At 42.0% G+C, this 10259-nt stretch overlaps 1 pseudogene; it reads left to right on the top strand.

Annotated features, from left to right (window-relative positions):
• Positions 1–8716: 8716 nt before the first annotated feature.
• Positions 8717–10010, top strand: LOC148511747 (uncharacterized; annotated as a pseudogene).
• The last annotated feature ends 249 nt before the right edge of the window (positions 10011–10259 follow it).

The raw sequence follows: 10259 nt of genomic DNA, 5'->3' as shown, positions 1-10259 counted from the left end.
AGGCCCTCTGTTCAAAGCCTGTTTAGCACCTTAAGTTGTGAAACCAAATATCAGTTTTTGTGTAATTTAAGGAGCGCTGATTAGGACCTAGGGACAAGAGAGAAAAGTCTGTTTCTTTTATTGTCACTTTTGCGCTGCAATAGGCGATTTGCACATAGCGTATGCGTCTTCCCTGTATTGTTGCCACATGTTTAAACAATCGTTTTTTTATAGATAATCTTGTTGTCTTTATAGCGTGATTACTTGTAAAAACCTCTGAATAGTTATTGTCACTTGGGAAAACAATTTTTCTGCGCAGAAAACAAGGTGGGATATGAATGTGAACATGTGCTTGTGATGTGAAAACAAAAGATTTTTCTACTGTTGAAAATAAACAGGGCCGGTAAGCTGTCCAAGAGGTGGGTAGGACAGGTGTAGCAGTATACATAGCAGGTATAACTGGGCAAGAAAACGGAGGTTGTTTCTTGGCCAAACCCGCGACAGTAATTGCAAAGTCCATTGATAAGTTTTAGCGTCTCTGGGCAATACGATCGGACCGCATGGTTGTGTAAACCATGATTGTGACTTGGGGGTCGTTGGAGGAATTCGCTGGCAAGGTTAAGTGTTAAAGGAATACTTCAATTCTACCAGTCGGAGATTACTCAAAGTAGGAAGCAAAATCTTCACTATTAAACAAAAAGATAGTGAATCTGCAGCAGAGTATTTCACCAGAGTGCTGCTAATGATAACCCAGTATACAGGGATATCAGAGATAAAGGATGATGTACACCACAGGGAGGTAGCTGTTATGGTGCTAATGGATGGTCTCAAAGATAATCTAAAGACCAGGGTGCAAACCTCTCTACCTAACTGGAGAGCAATTACTGTAGATGCACTTAGAGAATCTGCTATAAAACATGATAAGAACATTTCCAGGAAGAAAGAGACACAAAGCGACAGGTTAATGGTAGTGAGCATTCAGGCTCTAGAGGGAGCATATACACAGCCACAACCTTACAACACATACCAGCAACGAAGGTATACAGTAAGGTGTTACAATTGCAATAAAGAAGGACACCTAAAGAGGGATTGTAAAGTGAGAAATTGGGTGTCACCTAAGAAGGGAACACATAGATACACACAGAGAGGGCACTCACAAGATTCAGGAAATTTCCAACAGTTACCCGCTCACATAGTGACAGCAAACACTCTGCTGGAGAGTGATAGTCAGTGCTAGGGGTCAGGTCATACCTGTAGTCTACAGCCAGTCAGGTTAACTGAGAATACTAGGGAAGAACCTACAATGAAAGTTAATATATCTGGTACTAAACACACTATTCTTGTAGATGCAGGGATGACCAGATGCGTGATAAATTCTCTGTTTAATTTACAGTTTACCAACAAGGCCATATCAGCAATGGGGGTAACGGGGAGAGTACAGCATTACCCTTTAACCAAATCTGCAGAGGTTACTATTGGGCCGCTGCACACCAAGCATTCCTCTCTCCTGGCAGCGGCAGCTCCTACTAACCTGCTGGGAAGGGATTTGCTGTGTAAAATGGGATATGTCATATACTGTACCCCTGATGGTATATTCCTAGATATACCAGAGAAGTTTGCACATGAGGTACAGGATATATTGGATACACCACAAAGGTTAATGCTGCACTCTGCTGTTTTAGAACAAAGTCCATCTCAGCTAAAAGAGATGTTATTGCAAATACCAGGTTCCCTCTGGACCAAAGATGGACAGGACACTGGATTGATGGTAAAACGTAGCTCCTGAAATGGTTAACTTGAAGAGTGGTAGGCAGGCTCCAAAAATCCCTCAGTACCCATTAAAGCCAGAGGTGGAGCTAGGGGTGTATTCCATAATTGAGAGGTTACTGCAACAGAGGATTTTGATTCATATGGCAAGTACAGCCAATAGTCCAATTTGTCCAGTGAAGAAGAGTGGGGGGAGGGGCTATAGATTAGTACAGGACCTTAGAGGAATTAACAAAGTTGTTGATAGCCAATTCCCCGTAGTGCCCAATCCAGCTGTCATCCTCATGCAGATTCCACCGTCTGCTACTCATTTCACTGTCATTGATTTATGTTCTGCTTTCTTCTCTGTCCCTATTCACCCTGACTGTAAATATCTATTTGCATTTTCCTACAGAGGGGTACTATATACATGGACACGATTGCCCCAGGGCTTCATAGATAGCCCCAGTATTTTCTCTCAGGCCATACACGACTGGTTGCAATCTTTTCAACCAAGCAATGGGTCTGTCCTTATTCAATATGTAGATGATTTGTTGTTGTGCTTTGATTCATTTATGTCATGTTTAAATGATACTAAACTGTTGTTGCTTCATCTTTCACAAACAGGGCACAAGGTTGCAAAGGACAAATTACAGCCATGCCAGACTAGGGTAAAATACTTGGGACACTGTCTAACCCAGGGGCTAAGACACTTGACAATGGACAGAATTCAGGCCATACAGACCATGACACGGCAGCAAAACCAGCAGCAGATCCGTACCTTCTTGGGGATATGTGGATACTACAGGAATGGATCCCAGGCTTTTCTATTTTGGCATTACCATTGCAGGACTTAGTTTCATCCTCAAAACCTGACCGTCATACACACTGAGGAAACAGAGCAGGCTTTTCTTAACCTTAAGGATAGTCTGACAAAAGCCTCTGATTTGGGAATACCAGATTATGAAAAACCCTTTGAATTATATTGTATGGAAGCTGATCGCTGCGCAGCAGTTGTCATCACACAGAAACATGGTGACACTAGCAGACCTATAGCATACTACACTGCACAATTGGACACTGTGATAAGATTACTCCCAACATGTTTAAAGGTGTAGCTGCAACTGCTCTTCTGGTAAATAAGAGCGAGGATGTAGTATTAGGGCATGATACAACTGTCTATACACCACATGCAGTATCTGCTTTGTTGAATTCAGCCCAAACCAGACATGTCTCTTCAGCAAGGTTCACAAAATGGGAACTAGCTCTGATGGCACCTGCAAACATCACCATTAAACGGTGCAATACGTTAAATCCAGCAACGTACTTACCATATGTGCCTTGAGATGCATAAAGGGAGGTGAGTTTCTGGTTGGAGGTGAGTTTTGCAGGTATACTGACACACATGATTGTATGGAATATTTGAATCAGACCTTTACTGCAAGACCAGACATACGTGACACACCATTGCAAGATGTAGATTTGACATTTTACATGGATGGGAGTTGTCATAGACAGACAGACACAGGAGAATTATGCACAAGTTATGCTGTTGTAGATGATGAGGATGTCATAGTGGTTGAACCCCTTGGTCCACCTCACTCAGCCCAGGTGGCTGAACTAGTGGCATTAAGGAGAGCGTGTGAGTTGGCAGAAGGTAAATCAGCTAATATATACACTGACTCTAGGTACGCCATCAGGGTAGTACATGATTTTGGGGCTCTTTGGCATCTTAGGAACTTTATGACAGCAGCAGGCACACCAGTAGCACATTCACAATACATAAAAGGACTTCTGACAGCAATACAGTTACCAAAGGCAGTAGCTGTCATCAAATGCAAACCCCACACATGCGAAGAAGACCCGGTGTCAATGGGCAATAACAGAGCAGATGAAACTGCCAAATGGGCAGCAGGGTCAAATGTAAAAATACCAACTAACAAAGTGATGCTCTTCCAGACAATAGACATACAGAAAGTAATTGAAATGCAAGATTTCTGTTCCCTACAGGCAAAGGCGGTCTGGAGATCAAAGGGATGTGGTCAAGAGTCCTCTGGACTCTGGAGAGATGGACAAGGTAAGCCTGTTGCTACCAGGGCATACTACCCAAGCCTGGCTGAGGCAGCGCATGGTCTGACTCACCTGGGAAAAAAAGGTATGTGCATGTTGGTCAGAGCATATTGGTGTGCACCAGGTTTTTCTTCTCAAGCTGGAAGGAGGGCAATGTCCTGTCTGACTTGTTTGAGGAAAAATGTCGGGAAGACAACACCAACCGAGCCATCCCATATCCCTCTGACAGATGGACCTTTTCAGGTAATACAAATTGACCTCATCCAATTACCACCTTGCAGGAATCTCAAGTATGTATTAGTTTGTACTGATGTATTTTCTAATTGGGTAGAGACATATCCAGCTGCCACTAATACTGCTATTTTTACTGCTAAGAAGATTATTCAGGAGTTCGTATGCAGACATGGTATTCCTAGAATCATAGAAAGTGATAGGGGTACTCATTTCACTGGTGATGTTATCCAGAACATGTGTAAACGTATGGGAATCAATAGTAGACTTCACACCCCCTAATGACCACAAGCCAGTGCGAAGATGGAGAGAGTGAACGGTACCATTAAGAATAAACTGAGTAAGATCATGGCTGAAACTGGATTAGGATGGCTAGAAGCCTTACCGCTAGTCCTCCTTAGCATCATATCCACTCCCAGACCTCATCTTAATCTGTCCCCCTTTGAGATTCTGTTTGGAAGGCAACCCTCATTTGATTATAAGTCAACTGGATGATTTGAAGAGTAATAATGAGGTTACTGTGCAATATCTTATAAAAATGAGCAGACAATTGAAACAACAGCAACAGAAATTGAAAATGCTGTTACCTGGTATGCCAGAAACAAACTGTCTTGATATCGAACCTGGAAAATATGTTATGATCCGAAATTTCTTATGTTCAGGTTGTTTAACAGACTGGTGGGAAGGTCCTTACCAGGTGTTGATGACAAGTACCACATCTTTGAAGGTAGCAGAAAGAGATACCTGGGTCCATTCCACTCACTGCAGAAAGGCCAACCACGCGAAGGAGGTACAAGACAAAGTCGAGACAGACAACATGAACTTGTTGATTGCAGGAGAACTAGAGACTGCAGTGAAAACACCTGAGCCAGAGACGTGTGCCGACTGCTATCCCAGCAATGGAGTGGCAATTTGTTTCTCTTTCTTGTTCCAGGGTTCTTCTCATTTTTATTTGTTTCAGGATTTCCTATTTCTGTGATGGAGGACAGATGATGGAGAGGGAGGCCGATAGTGATGTCGATGGATAGAAGTCAGAGGAGAGAGCGATAGAACAGTCCGGGCAACATATGGTCAAACTCAGTTCAGGGATTGTTAAGAGATCTGTTAGCCATGGAACTCGGAGACAGTGTGAGGGGCTATTGTCTGAGGAATATTGCATCTGTGAGTACTGTGAATCCCTAGTTGATGAGAGATGCATCCAACAATGCCAGTCCAAGAGTAATCTGAATTTGGGCAGGCATCCTTTAGATGATTACCATTTCTTAGTGGGTAAGGTCTTAAACCAGACTGAATGTTGGGTATGCACTCACGTGCCTCAGGGACAACATAATGTAGGATTAGTACCATTCCCATTAAATTTCTCTGAGGTCCTTGAATTACAGAGAAGGAGGTCCATAGATGGGAAGTATAACATCACGAGGTCCCCTATTTTAATGCTTTGCCAATAATCCATAGATAAGTCTTTGCTGTGTCTAAACATATCATACTGTACATAGAAACACTGGAGAATTGGGAAGCAAACTTATTGGACCAGACAATGGCTCACCACACCAGTAGTGACGAATATCAGAGACAAGGACATAGGAATAGACCGAATGTGGAATCTATTGGAAAAGTTCCTATGGGTTATTGTCGAAATGTTATTCAGGCTGAAATGTGTCATGAACAGATAAGGACGATAGGCATAGGTAGTTTTGTTAAAACTTTATGTGATATTGTGCAGGATCATTATATACCTTATGTCCTCCCAGATAATGTATACTATGTTTGTGTAAGAAGAGCTTATTCTTGGTTATTTCCAAATTCCAAGGGTTTATGTTTTATAGGTAAATTGTTCCCAGAGGTAATGACTCTTACACATGATGAAATTATTGGTATCCATAAAACCGCACCACCTCCATACATACACACACAGTATGAACATCATGACAAAAGTAATATGATTCCTGGTAAAGAACATATAGCCACACAGTTGATTAGTGAAACGACTGTTTTCCAACTTTTGGTAGCATTAGATCCCACCAGGATCACTCGGGGAAATTTAAATTTTAGATATATCCAAGAACTGGCTAAATTAATAGACAATATCACCAAGATGTATGATGACACTTTCAGGTACATGGGTAAGGAGCTACAGGCTTATAAAAAGGAATTGGTACAATATAGGCTAGTGTTAAACTACCTGACATCTATTTCTGGTGGATATTGTTTGACTTTGGCCACCAAATTTGGTGTCAAGTGTTGCACGTACATCACTAATAATACTAATGACCCCAAAGAGGTGATTGACTGGAGAATGGATGAAATCCTACAACTGAAATGGGAATTTCAGAAGGACCATAATACTTCCTTGTATGAGACTGAGGTAAAGGTAGAGAAATGGTTCTCGTGGTTAAACCCTGTAAAATGGTTCTCCGGTCTGGGAGAGTGGGTACAGGAGATGATTGCTAGTATAGATAAGCTCCTTATTCTTATACTTGTTGTCATTTTAGTAATTGGTTTATGTGTCAGATGTGTTCCTACTGTGTTGAAGTGTGGAAAATGTACCACCAAGGTAAACAGTGAAAATTAAATCATAATGGTGGTGAGTAGTGGTAGTATAAGTACTAAGGTTGATAAAGAACTGTATTACAATCCTGAAATAGAATGTACCATCAGATAATGAAATGTGAATAGGCTGAGTCAAATATAATAAAATGTATTGTAAATGTTCCATTAAACATCATAGATAATGTAGTCTCAATTCACCCAAACTTCCTTTATAAGTTAGATGAGGTCCCATATCCTACCAATGGTCCTGTATTGATCTGCTGAGTGCGTATAAGGGTTGTTTTACCCTTTCCTGAGGCGCACTATTGACAGTTCAATGACCAAATTGTGTCATACCATATAGAACATTAGATAATAATTTAGTATGTCTGACTAAATAAATTAAGAATAGAATATGATAGTGTTATGTTTGCTATCAAAGGGTGGACTGTCGAAGTCAAATAATTGGGTATGATCATTGTGAAGAATTATAGATTTTCTATGATTGGGTTTGTTCCATAATAATTTGTTGTTAAGCTCTGGCCCCTCACTGATCAATAAGATGCTAATGTCATGACTCACATGATAATTATTCTTTGAAGTTTACAAGGCAGGAAGCCTTTGGTTAGAATCTTGCCCAGGTAATAAAATTAACAGGTTCCCACTAGCCTGTTAATTGATTAAGGAAATACTACCTTAGAGCTGTGTGTTCACTCAATTATGGTAACCTTGTCACCAGGACATGTGTATTGTTTAACCTTTGTGTCTGCCTCTATAGACAGTCAGAACCATAGGGGGTAAAAACAAATAGAAACCAGGCTGATGTGATATGGCAGATCAATGATCAGTCATATTTGGATGGTTTATGTGACAATAGTGATGTATCCGTGATAGCTGGAAGCTTTGAAAATTATATACATATAGCTGGACTCCATATGCAGGTTGTGTGCAATTCCCAGATCACTGAGACATACAGATTTAAAGATATGAGATATCTCAGGAATGCACTATGATAAAAATCATATTTACACTTGTATAACAGATAAAATATGGACAAGTATTAGGAACACCTCATATTGTAAGTAGTCCACAGGGGAAATTATTAGGTTTATTCTGTTAAGTTTAAAGATATTTAAACTTAGCTGGTAGGTTCCTGACCTTCAATTAGCTAACTCACCAATCAGAATGGATGGGTATGACCTCACCTGAGGTGTGATGCGCTCTGATAAAAGGGATTGAAGCCCTGTGTTCTGTGTTCAACTGGGGGATCAATTTGTCGCATTGAAGTTTAACCTGCAGTCTCTGCATTTCTTACCATTCCTCCTGGGCGGAACGCTATGTGTTACTAACGCAGCGTGTTTTCCATAAGTCTACCTCTACCATTTTTATTTTATATTGCTGTATGTACTTTTGTAACCATTCTTTTTTCTGTAACATTCTTTTTTAAGCATTGTACTACCTTTTGTGTAAATAAAGTATTCTTTATTAGTTTATTTCATATATGCTCTGAACCCTAGACTTTGAAGAGATTATTAGTGACGCTTCATATATTGTTAAGTACGGGAAGCAGAGGGTTAGTCTCAGTGAACTGTGTGGTCATCTGGGACGCCGAGTCTGCACAATTGTGGAGAGGTTAAGCAACAGATTAACTGCGTGGGTATCTTGTTGCTGAGCCTGTGCAATTATTGGGATAATAGAGGACCGGTGGCCTCTTTAAATTGTTCCATCGGTGGTGGCAGTTTCATAAGTAAGGTATTTGTATTACGGCACTCTGTCTATAGCAGAGGTGCACCCCCCCATGTCAGGGATATTGGGTATGGGTCCCTGACAAATGGTTGGCAGCTTGTGGGATAGGAGATATTTTTATTTTCTGGAACATCTAAGTGTGAGGCTCAAGAAATTATACCTGACACTTAGAATCAGTACCAACTGATTATATGAAAGAGACTCAATGCTTATAAGTGGTTACTAAGTCATACATGCAAGCAATACCCCTTCCCTTCTCTTGTTTTTATTTTCTATCTTTTTTATTTGGCAAAGTAACTGCAGAAAGATGGCAGCTACTTACAAGCGACAAGATAAAGAGGCACTGATAGACCTTTGCAAGCAGCGAGGTCTCGTCTGGGTGAACGAGCCTAAGGATAGATTGATCTGAGTGATAATGGAATATGATACAGAGCACCAAGATAATGGTGAACCTGTACATGAGGAGATTTCATCTGGAACCGCTACGGTAGCGGAAAGTGAACTCCATACTGGACCTTTACTTTCTGCAGAAAATAATAACGCCAATGTGGATTCTGAGCTGGATCTTTATCTGGACTCTGTTACCAAGCATATAGGGCCTATGGATGCGGCCACAAAATTGGGACTGACGCCAGTACCAAGAGGATGCCCGTGCTCAGTGCCTGGCCGAAAGGGAGTCTGCAGAATGCCGGGCTGACAGAGAATTTTAGCTACAGATGGCACAGCTCCAAAGGAGGAATGATTCCTCCCAGCCCAGTGAGACCAGGGAGGTAACAATTAAACCTCGCCTGGAGCATTTTCCTACTATGTCTAAGGATGGAGACTTGGATATATTTCTTGAGGGGTTTGAAAAAACTTGCTGGCAGTATCAGTTGCCGCCAGCAGAATGGGCCAGGTATCTGACTCCTGGTCTAAAAGGCAAGGCTTTGGAAGTGTTTACCTCGCTTCCCACAGCAGATGATGGAAATTATGAGGCCATCAAGCAGGCCTTAATAAGAAAGTTTAACCTAATCCCTGAGATTTACCGTCAAAGGTTCAGGACTGTGCACTGGGAAGGTAACGACAGCTATACTGATGTGGTGGATAAGTTGAGGAAGACTATGCACATCTGGCTAAAGGGACTGTCTGTAAATACATTTGATGGTGTGACTGACTTAATGATCAAAGACCAATTTCTACATGTTTGCCCTATGGAAGTGAGACAGTTTGTCCTGGATCGGGAACCGTCGACTGCGGCGAAGGCCATGGAGATTGCAGACACCTATACCACCCACCACACGGCTGTGGCTAGGAAGCCTAATGCTGCTAGCTGGAGAGGAGATAAACCCTCTGGGAAAGCATTCACCCCTGCCATCCGTCACCCTGCAGGACCGTGTCCTCCTGCCTTTGGGAAAGCTGCAACATGCTTTGTGTGCCACAAGGTGGGGCACAGGAGCTACACCTGTCTGGAGAACCAGAAGCCTGCTCCTGCAGCCAAAGCTGCTGTCCCCTCTGCGAATGTTGTATGTGCGGCAGGGACACACCAACTTCCTTCCAATAACCTACAGTCTGGTACCGTAGGCAACAAAGTCTCTATAGAGATGAGAGACACTGGTGCTGAACTGACCTTGGTGCGACCAGAACTTGTGGAGGGCCAGGACTTAATCCCCGGAAAAACCCTATGTGTCAAAGGAATAGGAGGAGTGAGCCCTGCTGTCCCGAGGGCTTGAATTTTCTTGGATTGGGGAGCTGGGAGCGGGATGCGGGAGGTGGGAGTATCAGATAATATTCCTGTGAATGTTTTATTGGGGACAGACCTGGGACCCATGATGTCACATTATGTTTCTGCTAATGTTGCCTTTATGCCCCCTGATGCCGTGGAATCCTCAGATGCTTCACATGTCGTATGTGTTGATTATAACTTGTGCAATTATATGAATTTATGTACAGGTCCTGCGTTAGAATGTACTACTGATGAT

Source organism: Taudactylus pleione, unplaced genomic scaffold (assembly GCF_031769625.1).
Source record: "Taudactylus pleione unplaced genomic scaffold, aTauple2 ptg000296l, whole genome shotgun sequence".
Classification (NCBI taxonomy): Eukaryota; Metazoa; Chordata; class Amphibia; order Anura; family Myobatrachidae; genus Taudactylus; species Taudactylus pleione.
Note: the sequence above shows the minus strand (reverse complement) of the source record. Positions and strands in the feature narration are given on the sequence as shown.